The sequence below is a fragment of the Thalia democratica genome, chromosome 8 (genome assembly GCF_965202585.1).
Source record: "Thalia democratica chromosome 8, ktThaDemo2.hap1.1, whole genome shotgun sequence".
Taxonomy (NCBI): domain Eukaryota; kingdom Metazoa; phylum Chordata; class Thaliacea; order Salpida; family Salpidae; genus Thalia; species Thalia democratica.
In genome coordinates this window covers 29,551,433-29,568,578 of record NC_139172.1, presented here as the reverse complement: position 1 = coordinate 29,568,578, position 17,146 = coordinate 29,551,433, and the positions used below count along the sequence as shown (strand labels likewise).

At 24.4% G+C, this 17,146-nt stretch overlaps 1 pseudogene; it reads left to right on the top strand.

The window, feature by feature from the left end:
* The first annotated feature begins 3,695 nt into the window (after window positions 1-3,695).
* The window catches only part of LOC145843123 (adenylate cyclase type 5-like), a 29,179-nt pseudogene continuing 15,728 nt past the window's right edge, over window positions 3,696-17,146 (top strand).

The window sequence follows — 17,146 nt, the reverse complement described above, 5'->3', positions numbered from 1 at the left end:
GTGCGTACTTTTTGACGATATAGTATAATATGAAATTTAGTTGTTTGTTTTCTTTCTTACAACTAGCCACCAAATAATTAAGCCAAATAAACAAGTCATTAATTTTAAATAACATTTCAAACATAATTCTAATTTGCAAATTTTTTTAATAGATTTTAAAATGATTTATTTTTTCTATAAAAAGCTTCTACATAATTAATACATACATTTAATATAGAAAGTCAATGTCAGTCAATGATTTAAAAAAAATATTAAGCTACTTTTTGTTTTGTTAGAGGGAAAGTACCAAACTACTTTGTGTTTACCAAACATTTTAAAAACATAAATGTATGTACATTTAAATTAAATTATGACTTAACTATTTTATATATGTAGGTTTTTTTAACTTTGTCATCTAGATTTATTTATTTTATAGCATTATAGCTCAAATATCATTATTCTTTTTACTTTTCTGCAACCACTACATAAGTATTTAGTTTGTTAACATTTAATAACAGGACTGTCTCAATCTCAGGCTACTTGGCCTACTCAGGATTACTCACCCTAGTTTAAAAGTTGTGAAAGTATCAGGCTAACTCAGCAGGTTTGCCATTCTACCTGGAAACATAAAATTATCTGGAAAAACTTGATGATTGAAAATTTAGGCAAAAAAACTGGAATTTCTTGAATTTCTAGTATAACATCCTTTACTTTGTCTTTCTGGATAAGTGCGTACTTAAGGCGTGATGCGTACCAAAAAAAGTGCGTACTTAAGCGGTAGTATACTGAAATTTGTTTTTCAAAAAATAGAATTATTTATCAACAAACAGTTCGCATAAGTCAAATGTAGTGCGTACATTATTGTCTAATGATGCTCATCAACAAAACTAAATACTCAAGTTTCGTACTTGCTATGTTGAATAAAACTGCATTTTGTTTTCGTTGTAAACCCTTGCACAAAAAATCAATATGATATTTCAACACTGTAAGAACATTATTTATTAAAACTAAAAGTATATATAATTTTATGACATTTGTTTTTATGTTGGATTGGCATCAAGTGTCTGGTTTTTAAATGAGATTGAATAATTTTAAGTGAATATTTTCAAAGAGCAAATAGGCTCATGGAAAGCTTAAAAAAAATTAAGTGTTTAGAATTATAGTTAAGCAAAACTAAAAAAAGTTCCCTGATGATAGTTTTTATATATCATCGTTTTTCTTAACAAATTTAATTATTTTCACGACAAGGTTTACTTCGTTACCTTATGCTTTATCGTTTTGAATAACAACAAGCAAGTTAGCTTGTTTTTTCTTAATCAGCTAGACTAACGTCAGTTACATATTTATTTTCTTATGTTTTATACAAACAACGTTTTTAAGTCAAAACAAACTTATTTTTTTATTAATGTATTATAACTAAACAAAATTTGTTAACTTTACTAACCACAAATGCTTTAAAACATTTTTTAGTTCACTAGTAATATTTTTTTGTGTTTAATTTAAGATTTTGTACGAATATAAGAAATTTAAAGATAAATATCAGTTTTTACTTTCCCAAGTTTATACGATTTGTGAAAAGTTAAGTTAACACACTTGAAAACTTACAAACTAATCAGAAATTACTTACGAACTAAACGAATTGTAAGGCTGGCATTTGTTTAATGAAGTTATAAGTGAGCACAGAATTTTTATTGTTATGTATAAAGAATGTGTGTGTTGAAAGAAAAACACTAGAAATGTAGTAAGGCTAGAAGTAGCTAGTTTTTACGTAAATCTACATGCCAAGCAGGTTTTATTATTTTTCTTAAAAAGTAATTTTTAGAATTGCAAAATTCTAAGAAACCGCATGCTTTTTTTGCAAGCCAAGTTAAGTAATAAAGATTGTTTGAAACTTTTATTTTTTTGCGGAAAACTTAGTTTAGCAATAGTTTTTACGGACAAACTATTATACCTCAATACAATTAGTACGTGATATTGCCAATTGAATACGTGATATGCTGATAATTTTGTAGCCAAAACAAATACAATAAACAAACTAACTTTTCAGTACCTAGAAATATAAGAAAAATAAAGTTAACAACTTCCTGTATTTAAGGTGTATTTTTTATATAAAGTTAGTTTTTAAATTAAAATTCGAGCTGGTTTTACTTTAGTTATTAACATAACAAAAGTTTTAGGCTCTTACTACAACTTTATCGAATCGCAGTTTTTTTTGTTCAAGATTGTCAATAATAATAAATAACAACTACGCTTTTGTTTCAAATTTAAATATATTTATCATTTTAACAACTAAATTAGAAAAAGTTAAATTTGTACATTGATATTATAACATAAACTATGTTTTTTCTCATTAACTTCTAATGGCTTATTTAAAACTTAAATACTCATTTAAAAATAGTATTTTGTGTTTTAATAATTAAACATGTGACTTAAAAGTTATTTAACCTTATATACCAGTGGCGTAGCGTGGTACTTTGGTCAGGGGGTGCGCAAATTTTTTTCTCAAAAAACCTCTAAATTAAAACTTTTGTAACTAGCTATAAAAAAACTTTTTATAAGTTATATAATTGAAATAAATTTATTAAGTGAAATAAGTTCGTTAACTGTTTTTAAAAATATTTATATATTACAAAACTAAACAATTAAATAAAAGTATAAATTTCATTAGAATTACTTATACTTGCAAAAATGTAAACTTACTAAATAAAAATTGTTTTTATAACTTATAGTATACTTTATATCTTTAAAAATGAGTATATTCAATAAAACGAAAGTATCTGTTTTATTTAAGAAAAAATATTAATATATTTTATATACAATACAACAGTGATAACAACACCTCATTGCACATAATTTAAGTAAAGTTACACTGAAATTAAAATAGACCAACTTTATAACTGTTATTACAATTTATTACAACTTTGTAAAATAGTTAAAAGTTTACTTTTTAAATTTAATTCATCTGATTGTATTTGTTTAAAATAAAAATCACAAACAAAGTTTATTTCTCATAGGCCGACACGCTTATCTTGTATGTTTACAAAAATAAAGTTCGGAAAACTAGCAGTAGTCTTAACAATGTAGCATAAAAAAAAAATTGTAAAATTGTTTAATTTTTCTTTAAGCGTAACGTATTTTTGTAAACTTTTTTGTAGAAAAATAATCTGCCGTAAGGTTATACTACAGCGGTGCGCTATATTAATTGCGTACTGTTTGAGTCTAAATTCTTATGAAGTTAATGAAGTTATAAAATTTTTCCTTATGGAGTTTTTCATCAACATCGGTGCGCATTTGCAATTTCGCGTCGAATCAGTATATTGAGTAATAACATGTACTTTCCTAACTTATCACTAATTGGTATTCCAAATTTCGTTTAACTTTTTGAATACTAGATAAACACGGCAAATTAAGCAGAAAAAATAAATTATAAAGGATAAAGATATTACATTCTTTTTTTTACATTTTTCTTCTTTTGGGTGGCACGCATGCGCCAGTGTCCCTCCCCACGCTACGCCTCTGATATATATACATATATATATATAAAAGTACCTCTTTATTATGTAACAATAAAAAATCATGATTAACTTTGTTGTAATTCTGACACTTAAAGCTTTACGTAATTTTTATTTTAACTTTATATCTACAAAAAAGCACGATAAGTCATTTTGTAGGCATAGTTATTTATTATATATTAAGTAAACGCTATTATAAGTATTATGAACTATGTGACCATTCATACTGATAAAAGTACGTTATACTACAAAAAAAAGCTCATTACTTAAGTTCAAATTTAAAAACCAGCTATAATTGATATAACTTTCTCGAATAAAATCAATCATTTTTGTATGATTCATCTTTTCTAGTTAACTAATAACAAAGTAGTTAATGCTGTTTTTGTTAAAAAAAATTGGTTGTACTATATTAAAAATCTAGTAGATTATAATCTATCTTTTAGTATTTATACAAATTGAAACTTAATTTTGACCTTTAAAAATGATGAATATTAAGATAGTTGTTTAAAAATATTTAAGTCTTTAATTATCTTAATTATACAGTGAGCATACTACAACGAGTTTATATTAATTAAATATGAATATTAAAAAAACTATACTATAATAATGTCCAATTAAAGTTAATTTGTATTAAATACCTGAACTTTACAAAACAAGCCGTGATTAATATAACCGTAATACACAACAAATTTAAACTTAACAAATTACATTTTAGTTAAGTGAGGTGAAATTTATAAATAGTTGAGGAACTAACTAATAGTTTTATTATGGTGAAATTTTATGATTTTTTTTGTATTTTTAAATAAATATTTTAAAGTAAATGTTAAACTTCAGTTGAAAAATTTGTGTATAAATTTATTTATACTATTTTTTTACAGAAAAGTTATAGATTTAAAAAAAATAAAAATGTATTTTTTAGATTTATTTCTTAAGTAAATTATAGTTACGTAACGTAATAAAAAAAATTTAAAATGTGTTTTTTTTTTAGTTTTTGTCCTAATAAACTAAAATATAAGCTTTTTTCTGTTCAGCAAGTGTTCAAATATAAACTAAATTAAAACATTAAAGAACATTTGTTTTTTACTTATGTTTATAAAACAGTATTAAACATTGCTGTTTAAACAATTCATAAAATAAAGAAATATGTTATCACTGTATAACAAAATAAAATTTAACATTATTTTGCTACAATAGGTTCACTATCTTAATCAAATAAAACATTTTTGAACAATTTAAAATGTTACTTATTCTAACTTAAACTATACTCTTATGATGATAAAATTCTTTTTTAATTTTTGTAGTCTATCTAGCATAGCAAATATAATTCATAAAAGTTTTTTGCATAATTGCAAAAATCTTAAAGGTTAAGCTACTTAACTTTTAAAGACAATTGAATTTTTAAACATAAAAAAAACAACTACCTTCTTTTCAAAGTACTTTTCTACACTTATTTTCTAGTTGTTTTACATTTATTTTTATATATAAACTATTTTTACTGTTATAAACCAGACTAACTAAAGAAAAAATTAACTATAACTTAAAGCGTACTTATACCACCGTCCACTAAGAACTTGTTAGTATATTTATTAAAAAAATGTTTTAGCTTTATTTTTTTATCTTCATATTAAAACTAAAAAGTTATCTTTAATATATTTTAGTGCCATATTTTAGTACCCATATCATTTTGCTTATCAGAAAGTAATTTTTGGCATTAGTTTTAACAGTTTTGTATTCTTACTAATTGTAGAAAATTAATTATAAATATTTCAGTGCCAACCGACGGTCCTTCAAATCGTTCGAGCGTGACGACAAGACCCGGATCAATCAAGGAAAAACCACCCAACTCGCCCAAGCCCCCAAGTCGCCATCACGACAACCAACAAAGCATTCGCGCGGAATCCCCGCCGAAAAAGAAGGGAAACTTCCACATCACCCATAAGTGGGAGTCAGAGGACCAAGTTTTTCCCGCCAAAATCTCCAAGCCTCCTCTTGAACAAGAAGAAGTCGGGGAATCACCTAAAAGACCCGCACATTTTTCAACGATCTGGTTGGTTAATAATTACTTGTTTAAGTGAAGTAAACCTTATTAAAAAACCTTAAAGTAGTTCTTAACTTTTTGCACTCAAATCGATATAAACTTAACTTATGGTTAACATAAAAGTTAATATAGTAAAAAATCTAGTAGTTTTTTAAAGATTAAAAACTGTTTATTTCATTTTTTATCTGCTTAGTTAAAGCTGAAAAGTGTTAGTTTACTTTTTTAGTGTTTAGTTTCTATGTGAAAGAAAACGTATTATTCAAATTGTATGAAGTTTTTTTATGAATATAAGTACTGTGAGACTTAAGTTCTAAATAAATAACTTTAAAACAAAAAAAAAACCTTTTGCACTAAAATAAATCAAACAAACATAGAAAGTTGTGTAAAAATAATCTTCGTATAATTTTGAGTAGAAACTAAAAAGCAACAATCTGTTTTGATAAACCTTACGGTTTACTAGTTTTATTTTTAATACATACTGTAGTAAAATTAATTTTCATATCAATTAATTAAAACATGAAACTAAATTGTAAATTCTAACTCAAAAATGTATAATAATTTATATTTTTTTGAAATTTAGGATTGATGATGGTTAAATAAATGTTGTAATTAAAACTCTAGTCAACGAAAAAAGGCATTATATACTTTTTATAACATTTAGCATACTTAAACCAACTTTTTTTTTCTGATCGTTTAAAAATTATTTACAGTAAATAAATATAAAAATTCTAAACAATGTTTCATATTTACTATTAAAAATATCACAATTTTTCCAATGTTTACTTACAGCATTATTAAAATGAATGTAACAATCGACTATGTATAAAATTAATACAAAAAAAATAAGTTTTAAATTTTCTAACATCTGTTTGTGACCTAGTTGCCCTTTAATGACCCACTAAACTATCGTCAACGTGATTTGTTGTAAAAAATTCTAATAAATAAATCGGGTCGTGACCTGTATTACGTCATAATGCAAATGAGCCTTTTTATGAAAAACTAAATTAAATTGGAAAAATGCAGTTTTCAAGCAGATTTTTTTTTTTAATTTAAATTTTTTCCTAGTTGTTTCTGTTTTAAAAAACTAATTTAAAAAATTTTTAAGTAATTTAAAGCTTCTTAATTTAGTTTTGGTTTGAAATATTAAGACATAAAACTTTATAACTGTTTTAAAATTACAGGTAAATTACTGAAGTAAGATGTTAAAATAGTTTTGATTAAAGAGAAAAAGCTGCTTTTACAGCTATTTAAAGCTGAATAGGACCTACAAAAGTTTTTCTATTAACATTTATTTGATAACATTTTATTTTAACTTTCTTATTTAGATTATACTGTTTCTTTTATCTATACTATATTTTAAGTTTATATTTGTATTAGTTAGGTTAATATATTGCTAGAGGTTTGGTTGTTATAAAATAAATTCAAGGTTTATTTTATAGAAGGAGAACAAGTACATTTAAGTTGAAAAACAAATTACAAGCAGGTTTTCGAGAAAGAGGTCTTTAGTGCATTAAATAAGTTATTATTTTCTGTATTGGTATGTTTATTCTTAAATTAATGTTCATCCTATAACTTATTTATCCTTTTTTTCAACATAATATATTTAACTTTTTAAAGTTAACCAAAGCAATTATTTTGCATTATTTAATTTATACTCATAACAATGTATTTAGCTAAGTGTAAAATTTGAAACATAATTCAAAATTTTAAGAAAAAGTTATTTTCTAAGTATTAGTTATGTTAGTAAAAATCAGCAAAATGTTAATACTGTAGTAAATGTTATTATTTTCGTAAAACAATATATTCAGCAACAAAAATTTAAGTTATTCAAGTTTAATTACGAGATAAATCACAGGAATATTTTTAAATATCAGAACAAAAACAAAATATTTTCCACAGGAATGTTATAAAGAAGGAAGCAGATAAATATCGTCTTTCATACGACTCTGCATCTTTTGAAGATCTCTATCAGAGGTACTTCTTCAGAACAAATTTAAAGATGCTATCCTATCTCACATGGATCTTATTCTTTCTATGCATTGTGTTATCAGGTAATTAGTGTACAATCACATGTTCAATACTTGGGTTTAATTCTTACACACGCGTTCTTACGTAGTTGTTGTTCTACTTGAGATGATGAAATGGTTTAGTAATTATCTGTGGACCGAACATTTAGCAAAAAAAAACAGAAATAAACTAGTTTTAATGACAAATGTTTAAATACTATAAGTTTGTTTAAAGAAGCTCGAAAAGAAACCTTTATCATTTTAAAACAATTGCCATGTAAGACAACTTCGTAGTTGGTTAAATCGAAGTTAATTTGGATACTTTCTTTCTATTTAAATTACTTGTATCGATTTACGCATTTAACTGCAACATTGTTACACTAAAAAAAAACTTATTACTTCACAAATCATAACTAGTAAGACTTCTAGACATGTTTTAAATAATTGTAGAGTGACTCTTAGATTTACAATAGTATTCTAGTACAAGTAATTTTTAAATTTTTTAAACGATTTACTTGCATAATGAAGCTTGAATCTCAAATTGTACTTTATTGATTTCTAATTCGATAATTGAGTCTTTTCTTTAAATCAATTTAATGCTAAAATATGCACAAGTTTAAAGCTTCTAAAGTTTAAACTAATGCAGTTATGGTTTTAGGACTAACATATTTACAGATTTTTAATAACTTAAACATAAAATTATTCTGCTTATTTATTTTTAAGCACGATTAAATATTAAAAATGTACGCATTTTGAAAACTTAATAGTTTAAAACATCTTTTTCATAAATAGTATTGCTTATAAACTTTTCTGTGTAAAAAATAATATTTTACATTTTAAGAAACTTTCTAAAAGGATATTTTTTAATACATTTTAGAGTTATAGTTAATAAAATGTTGTTTACTTCATAAAAATTTGAAGTTTTAGTAAATTTATTACAAAACTTTTGTTTTTCTACATGATCGAAACTACATCCTCACCTAAAAATTCTAAGTTCAGGTGTTCAAACATAAGCGACTTTTCCAAGCAAAAATGCGTAAAATCGGAGTTTTCTGTCTGATCTTTTATTTCGAAAACGGTCCGTGAATGCCGAAATACAAATTATTTTAACGGCATAATAATTTACATTTAAAAACGCGGGTAAATTTGACCGCGAAAATAGCTTAATTGGCGCTTTCATATATTGGCGCAAACATAAAGTACACCGTTATATAGTTTTATATAACGTTTTATAGTGTTCTACGTACGACTCTATTTAAGTTTAATTGAATTTTACGCTGTAAAACACATAAGTTCTTTTAAAATACAACTTTTTCAAACCAAACTTAATACAGTTTTAGTCTTACTTTTATTAAGATTTTTGCTACTTTTTTCACTAACTATTACAATTAAATAAAACTCATCTGCATCCGAAATTGCAAAGGAATTTTAGCTGCGCAGTTTTATTTACTTTGATCTATTGACATAAATTTGAGTTGTGCCTGAATAAAATATATCTATTGCAGATATCTTTAAGTGATAGGTTCAAATAAATTTAATTTTCTTTTTTAGTTTGGATTGTTGTTGTAGTTTTTCAACTTTTAGCCACGTTTACTGAAGATTCAATTTTCACATTATATTAATCACAAACAAGGTTTATTACCGTCACTAAGCAATTAAATTGTGCATAAAATATTCAAGCAATTTCCCAAGATGAATGCAATGGTGTTCAGCACATGCGTAATTTCAATCAACGATTAAGTAAAGTGATAGCCGAAAGATTAGAAAAATACGTTGATAATCATAACTAAAGCATAACTAATTTTAAAACTGGTTCAAAAAACAAAGTATTTTGCTCGAAACTGAGTTCTTTAGACCGTATAAATTATATATTATCTTTAATTGATGATTATCATTAGTTTTTATTTTAAGTTTTTGATTTCAAAGAGTGGGAACTTGGCTGTCTAGAGTGTGAACTTTTCAATCAAAATTTCAGTTTTTTCTTAGATTTTGTTAAAGTTCAAGGTTTAAAAACACTCTCCACAAACTGTTTTATAATCTATTTCTTAACCTTATTTTGAGGTAAAATGTTGATATGATATAATGATGTTTGTTTAAAAAATTTGATAGCTATACTTTGATAAATGTATGAAGTTAGTCTATGAAGTTATGAAGTAATTTAGTTAGTTAATATTAAAACTTATGATTTTTGTAATTTAGAGACTAAAATTTTCTAACTTTTTGGAATATAAACTCTCTATTCTTATTTAGGTTTTTTATTTTGAATGTTTACTTTTATTGTGTAAATTAAAGGTTTAATAGAGTTATTTAGAATTATAGTGACATATATTTATTTTTCATTTAAAACTAAATTACAAGTTTATGGAGATTAAATTTAAAAGCTTACTTAATTTAACTAGTATTTTATGTCAAAAATTTAATCTGAACATAAAAAATCGTTAACCTTATGTAAAACTAAAAATTAAAGTTTACTTTATTAAAGTTTGATACTTTAGGCAATTTAGAGTATATCATTTTGCCAGATCTTTTCATCTAAACTTAACAAGATTAAGAAAACCAACATGAATTTTTTAACTGATTTAAAGATATTTTAAACTGCTTTAACCCCATTCTAACAGTACATAATATTAATAATCTTATTACTGCGAAGCTTTAGAGCAGACAAGAATCGTTTTAAAATAAATATTCTGTTTTTAAAAGTCAGCAAAGGACAGAGCAAGTAAAAAAGTTAAAAACCATAAAAATGCTTTGATAATAAAGCGTTTTTATTGCTACCGTTGTTTTGATATAGGTAGCCATGATATATTATTTAATACATACATATGTTTCTTTGACTATTTAACTGTTAATTTAGCTAAGACTAATAACTTAATAGTTTATCAATTTTATAAGTTAGAAATTTATATTGAAGCTGGTTACAAAAGCATTTTTATCATAACCTATTATCTTATGTGTAATTCAACCTTAAAACAAGTTAAATGAATAATTAGTACAGTTTATATAGAAAAGTAAAAAGAAAATAACGTTTTTATATTTATTAAAATTCTATATTCATTTTCTTAAAAGATAACTTAAATACATGAGTAGTTTACATAAAAACTTTTCACAGTGTTTTACTACTACAAACCAGATAAATTGAAAATGAATCCGTCACTTGCTTGTGGAATGGAAATTGTAATGTTACTATCTTTATTGTTGCAGGTTAACAGTTTGTTTAAATATATGTTGTAGTTATACCTATATTGTAACTAGTCTTCGACCAATCTTACAGTTTAATACTTTTGATACACAATGCTTTATGATTTAGTTTTGTATGTATTAACAAGTATATTATTTTATAAACACCGTTGATTCCGTTTTTTTTAACTTTTTTCTTACTAGATAACATAAAACATTTATTCTTATTTTTTTTTAATAATTAAAAGCAATTAGTTTGCAAAAGTTTATTCATATTAGAACAACTATCAAAAAGTTAAAAAAAAAGATTTCCGGAGTTGTTTCTATATCTATTAAATTAATAAAGTTTCAACTTAAACTGTGAAACAACATCTAGAAAAATAATTATTATACAAACTACAAATTGTTAAGATATAAAACGATTTATAAGCTCGTCCGACATTTTAACAACTTTTAATTTATGATAGATAACAATAAAATATTTTACAGGTGTTTTTCAAATGCAACACGTTGCGCCATCACGTGGTAAAATTCGTTTCTTACGTCTTAATGACGTTTCTAATCGTCATCAACATCATAATGGTGGCAATAGTTGAACCTCACAGGTCAGTATTAGTAATTATTTATGGTGTAGTTTCAAGGTGCTTAAGATTGTAGATTGTTTGACAATTTCATTTGGTCACAACTGAAATCAAGTGGTACGAATAGTATATAAATAGTAATTAAAACAAATATAAATAAAATTTATCTAACGTACCTTAGTTATGCTTTATTAGTAAAAAAAATTATATTACATATAACGTTTTCTATAAAAAAAAACATCAAAACTACAAAAATAAACTACATAAGCAAGACTTATGTTTTAAAGTAAACTAATAATTAAACATAATTTTAATTTGATTAACTAGAATTTCTAAAACTCTGCGAAAATTTCTAACTGTATTTTGAATTAAATTATATTTCTGATTAAGCTAAAGTATTTTCATAAATATAAAGACCTTTATTGTTATACTAGTTAAACTATCTTTTGTTTACGCAGAATTTTTGTTCACTAAGTTTTTTATGTCAACTTCCGTAATTGGAAAGCTTTTGAATTATAAACCTAAATAAATAACATCAAGCAACTTTTTATGTATAACTAAATAATTTTGTTTAATATTAAGTTTAGTAGAATTGCTCTGAAGTAGGATGTACTTCTTTTGTTTTTAGTGCGTACAATAATTAAAAAAAATTGTTTGTTTTATCAATAAAATATTTAAAATTGCAAAAGTAACTATCGCAGTCCTTCTGCACAACCGTTTTTAATAAAATATCCACAAAAAGTGAAATGTTTTACTAAATCTTCTTCTCCTTTACTTTTGACCACATATTTTTAAACAATTTAAAAGATAAAATTTTTTCTATTTATTTAGCTGTGTATTTATACATTTAAAAGTACAAAGTTCAAGTCTAAAATATGAAATTTATCGACTTTGAAAAATGTTTTTTAATTAGCAAATACTATTAAGAATAAAACTTTTAAATAAATACTTTGTTAAGTTATTTTTTGTGACTTTATAGTTAGTGTTAACTAAACTATTTTAGAAAAAAAAGTTTTGTAGTATCACTAAGAGAAAATTCAACTCATTTGGCATTATAAATACTACAAAAGAATTATCTTAGAATAATTTATCACAATAATTAATTTTAAAAGATAGATTAAGTCCCATTTCTCTCAATTAAGGTAATTTTGCTGTATTATCTGTATTTTCATTTTTTATTATAAAACTAGCAAACGACGAAGCATATAAGTTTGAATGAAATTACTCAAAATGGTCAATTGAAGATAGTTTACTATAAATATTATTTAAGAAAAATGTTATTTTTTTTAGTTAATTAAAGTTCTGTTTTGTTTCTTCGAGTAGTTTTGGAACTGCTAATTAAATTAGTATAAGTTTTATGTTTGAATTTTTCCCAAATTCTCAAAATCTTTTTATCAAGAAACTAGAATACAAATAAACTCAATAAGGCTTTTAAATACACTTGAATGTAATTTTTTGTTAAGTATAATTTAATAAAAACTAAAGAACTTAAAACGCTTTTTTTTGTTCAAGAAAACAAAACTAAAATTTAGAACTTCAAATAATTCTAAAACAACAAAAGCATACTTTAAGTATTAAACACCTTAAACACAATTAAAAATCTGTTTTACTTTTAAATGTGCATTAAATAACAAAAACAAAAATAAAGAAATCTTTTTTTTTTTAAATATATTTATGATCAAAAAGAAACACTATTCATACGGTTTTGTTAAATTTACATAAAAAACATATTTTGTAAAGATGTTCTCATTTAGAAAAGCTTTTAAAACAACTTATTAAGTTTTTACAGCTTAACATCTAATAAAAACAAAACTTTGTGACGCTTTAAAAACTATTAATAACAATATTTTGCATAGAATAACTTAATAATACTAGTTTATCTAGTTTAGTTTTAATTTGTTATACTTTCTTTTTGATTCTTTAAATACTATCTGCCGTTTTTTTTTCTCAATTTAGAAATTGTTCTAAATTTCTCCAAATCGTTTGTATTACAAATTAGACTAAAACTAAACTCAATAAGGCTTTTAAATACAATTAAATGCAGTTTTGTTTTAAGTATTATTTTAATGAAAACTTAAGACTTTAAAACGCTCTCTTATGTTTAAGAGAACAAAAATAAACAGTAGAACTTCTAATAATTCTAATACCAGAAAAAACATGTTTAAAGCATTTGATTTAATTTTTGACATTTTCAACAGAATTTAAACTCAGCTTAAATTGATATAAAAAAATAGAAGTAGGAAATAAAACTTTTTATAAAATATAGTTAAACACAAAATGCATAATTATTCATACGGTTTTATTATTTTTACAAAAATAAAAATATACTTTGTAAAGATATTCTCAATAACAACAGCTTAAAAATAAACTATTCAATTTTTCTACCGCCTTAACATCTAATAAACAACAAAATTTTCTAACGCTTTTAATACTATTAATAGCTTTCCGGTGTCACATTCTTTATAGATTTTACTTAAGAATACATTTTTCTCTCATTTAGTGTTAATTTGTTATAGTTTCTCTTTGATTCTTTAAATAGTATCGGCCGTTTTTTTTCTCAATTCAGTAATTTTGCTGAAATTTTTTTTATTACCTAAATAGAACTTATTTATTACATATTTATAATAGCTAAGACGTTTTTTCTTCTTTTATTATTTACATCAGACAACTTTTGAGAAAGTTTGATTGTTATTAACACAACTTTGTGCAATTCAATTAAGTATTTATTTCTCAATAATAAATATTGCCAATTATTTTCAAACTGTAATCATTTAACTTACTCTTGATGTTTATATACTAAAAAACCTTTTTGATCATACTTAGTTTTTGTCTTATTTTAAATGTCATTGCTTATAAACTTGTTATAAATCTTTTTTTGTAAACTCTTTGAAAACTTAAAAACATACTTAATTAGTTTTTACACCATTAGACTTACTATTTTTTAAGTAAACCTTAACTTAAAACAAATAAAGCTTAAATACTTAAATTTTATTTTAAACTTTCCAGTTCTTCATACATGGCGTGGCTGACGATCTTCACAATTTACATTCTCTTCACAATGATGCCGATCCCAATAAGCCACCTAGTGGTCACGTGTCTACTTCTCATTACCGCTCATCTAACTGTGTCTTACATGGCCAATCCCAACAAAATAGTTCACAATCAACAGGTTCAAACTAATAATACATAACTAACTGGCTAACTTCAGAGCCATACTTTCATTACTTTGTTATTTGTAAATATTTATCTAACAATGACTTAAGCAAATTCTAACCACTGTAACAAACAAACTAATATGCTCTTTGTAGGTGTATGACTTGGTAGAATGAATTAACCTACTACTTTAAGTAAACTTTTAAGTTTAGCACTTAGTACTACCTTTACATCTATTTTAAATGCATAAAATTATTTAAGAACGAAAACGATAGAAAAGTTTTAGAAGTTTTAGTAAAAGTACTTCACTAAACGTAAAGAGGGCTCAAAAAAGAAAAAAATTGTGCTATAAACATTTTACATAAAAGTATACAAAAAGTAAATAAGTTTTTATTAAACAAATGTAGAACATACGAAATGTCGTATATTAACGACAGTCGTTATAAATAGCTGGCAGATATAAAATATACAAAGAACTTACTTTCAAATAAAGTTAAGTAACTTCGTGTATAAGGTGTGTAAAAGGTGTCTTGTAAATCTTGTAAGAATTCTAAAAATTACTTACCTTGTCAGAATACTGATGAATTTATTACTTTTATTTCAAGTGCGTTTGTTGTTTTTTCTATTAATATTAAATGTACCCTTAAGTCAAAGTTTTTTTATTCTATTTTTAAGTTTTTTAAATAATCTTTTTATAACGTAAAACTTTAAAAAGTCACTTTACCTAAACCATGTTTAAGCTTGTTGCGGTACGAAATGTGTTAGTTTTTGAATACTTGTATATACTTTTTTTTGTTTGTGAGATTTTTTTTAAACACGATAAATGTTTGAAGTGAGTGTCTATAAAAAATGCTTCGTGTAGTGATGATTTTAAACCAAAATCTTAATCAAAGTTTAAATTATTTTGATCAAACTTTTTAACTAACTTTTTTAGGAAAACTTAGGCGTTACACGCTATAGTTTCGTACATTTCATTTCTTTTTCAAGTAGTCTTACTTTAAAGCTTGTATAAACACTAACAACAGCATTTTTTAAAGATGTTTTCAGATGTACAATAATTTATTTAAATATGTACTACTTCCGAAGTTGACATTAGCTTTTTGTGTAAAGTTTTGAAATAAGCCCCTTCAAAGTTTTTTTTTTTGTAAGCCGCAATGTTTAAATTGTAACATTTATTTTTATCTGTATCTATATTTACCACTAGTATTTGTAAATGTTAAGCAAGTATTTTTATTAAAATTTTCATACTTGTTCTCATAATACTTTATGTTAGAGTTAGATATAAGTATTTATAGAACGAAATTTATATTAGAAGCACCGGGTTAAAGTTTATACTTAAATAAAATGGTATCTTAAAAAAAACTGCTAGTTAGATATTAAGTAGTTTAAGAAATTCAGTTTTTCTAATTCCTTCAGTATTATACAGTTTGTTTAAGTTTAGTACTTAAAATTTGTAAGTAGATAATTTACTACATGTTATCTTCAAAGCCAAGTAGTTAACTTTAACCAGCACATTTTTTCCCACGAATAACAAAGGTTGCGTTTCAAGTTTTCTTGTGTAAGATAAAGTATTGAAGTTAAGACTAACACAATAATCCTAACAATTGCAAAACAAAAATTAATAAAGATGAGTAAAACTCCAAAACTTGGTTCTTTAAATACAAAAACTGTTTTTCTAGCTTGAAAATTTTCATATATTTGCAAAACTTTAAGACCTCTATTTCAATACTTGCTAAGCTGATAAAGTGTAAATTTACAACATCACGCAGTTAATTTAACATTATGACATCACGCAGTTGTTAGCTGACGTCATAATGTATTTATGCGCTTACGTGGTGTGTCTTATGGCGAGGTGGTCAGCAGAATTGGTCCAGAGGAAGGCGTTCACCGAGACCAAGAGCTGCATCGAGGCAAGGATCAGTCTTCAGAAGCAGAATCTTCAGCAGGTGAGAGAAACTGTGTTTTCAATTTCAGAGAACGAGTTAAGTTTTGAAAAGTTATTAGCTGCGTTCAATTTCGGTGTCAATTTTAGTTTATATGAGTTTAAACTGCCACCAAAGAGAACCTGAAAGTTGTTAGAAATATTCAGCACAAATTAGAATAATATTTTCCAAGCTTCAGAAGCAGGATCTTCAGCAGTAACCTTAAAAATAAATGCTTATAACCTTGAATAAAAAAGGTCATACCTGATTGTAAACTATACTTTTCAAAAACTTTGTTAATGCCTTTTACTTTATTTGAGTAGTTTTAGCTACTAATTGTATAATGAACATTGTTTTTTAAATTAAGTATTTATTTTGATGCAAATATTTAATAAAATGTACAGTTTCTTTAAGTTGTAATAAAACAGTTTTTGAAGATAATAATTGAAAAAATTTCTAAAAACTAACTGTTGTTAGAACAAAAAACGTAATTAAGTTTAATAAATTCTTAAAATAAAAAGCCAAACAGAACTTTCTTATAGCATTTAAGTTTTTAATTAGTTAGTTTTTAAGTTTTACCGACTCAATTTTATAGGAGTTTAAATCTACCATCAAAAGTTAAACTTTTAAATAAAACCAAAATAAATTTAAAGTTCAGTCTACAATATATACAAACATATTATTCTCTTTTATATTTTAAGCAAATAGTAAGGCAAATTATCGAAAGTATTTGAAACAAGTAACTTGTCTCATTAAATTGGTAGACAGTATAATTCAC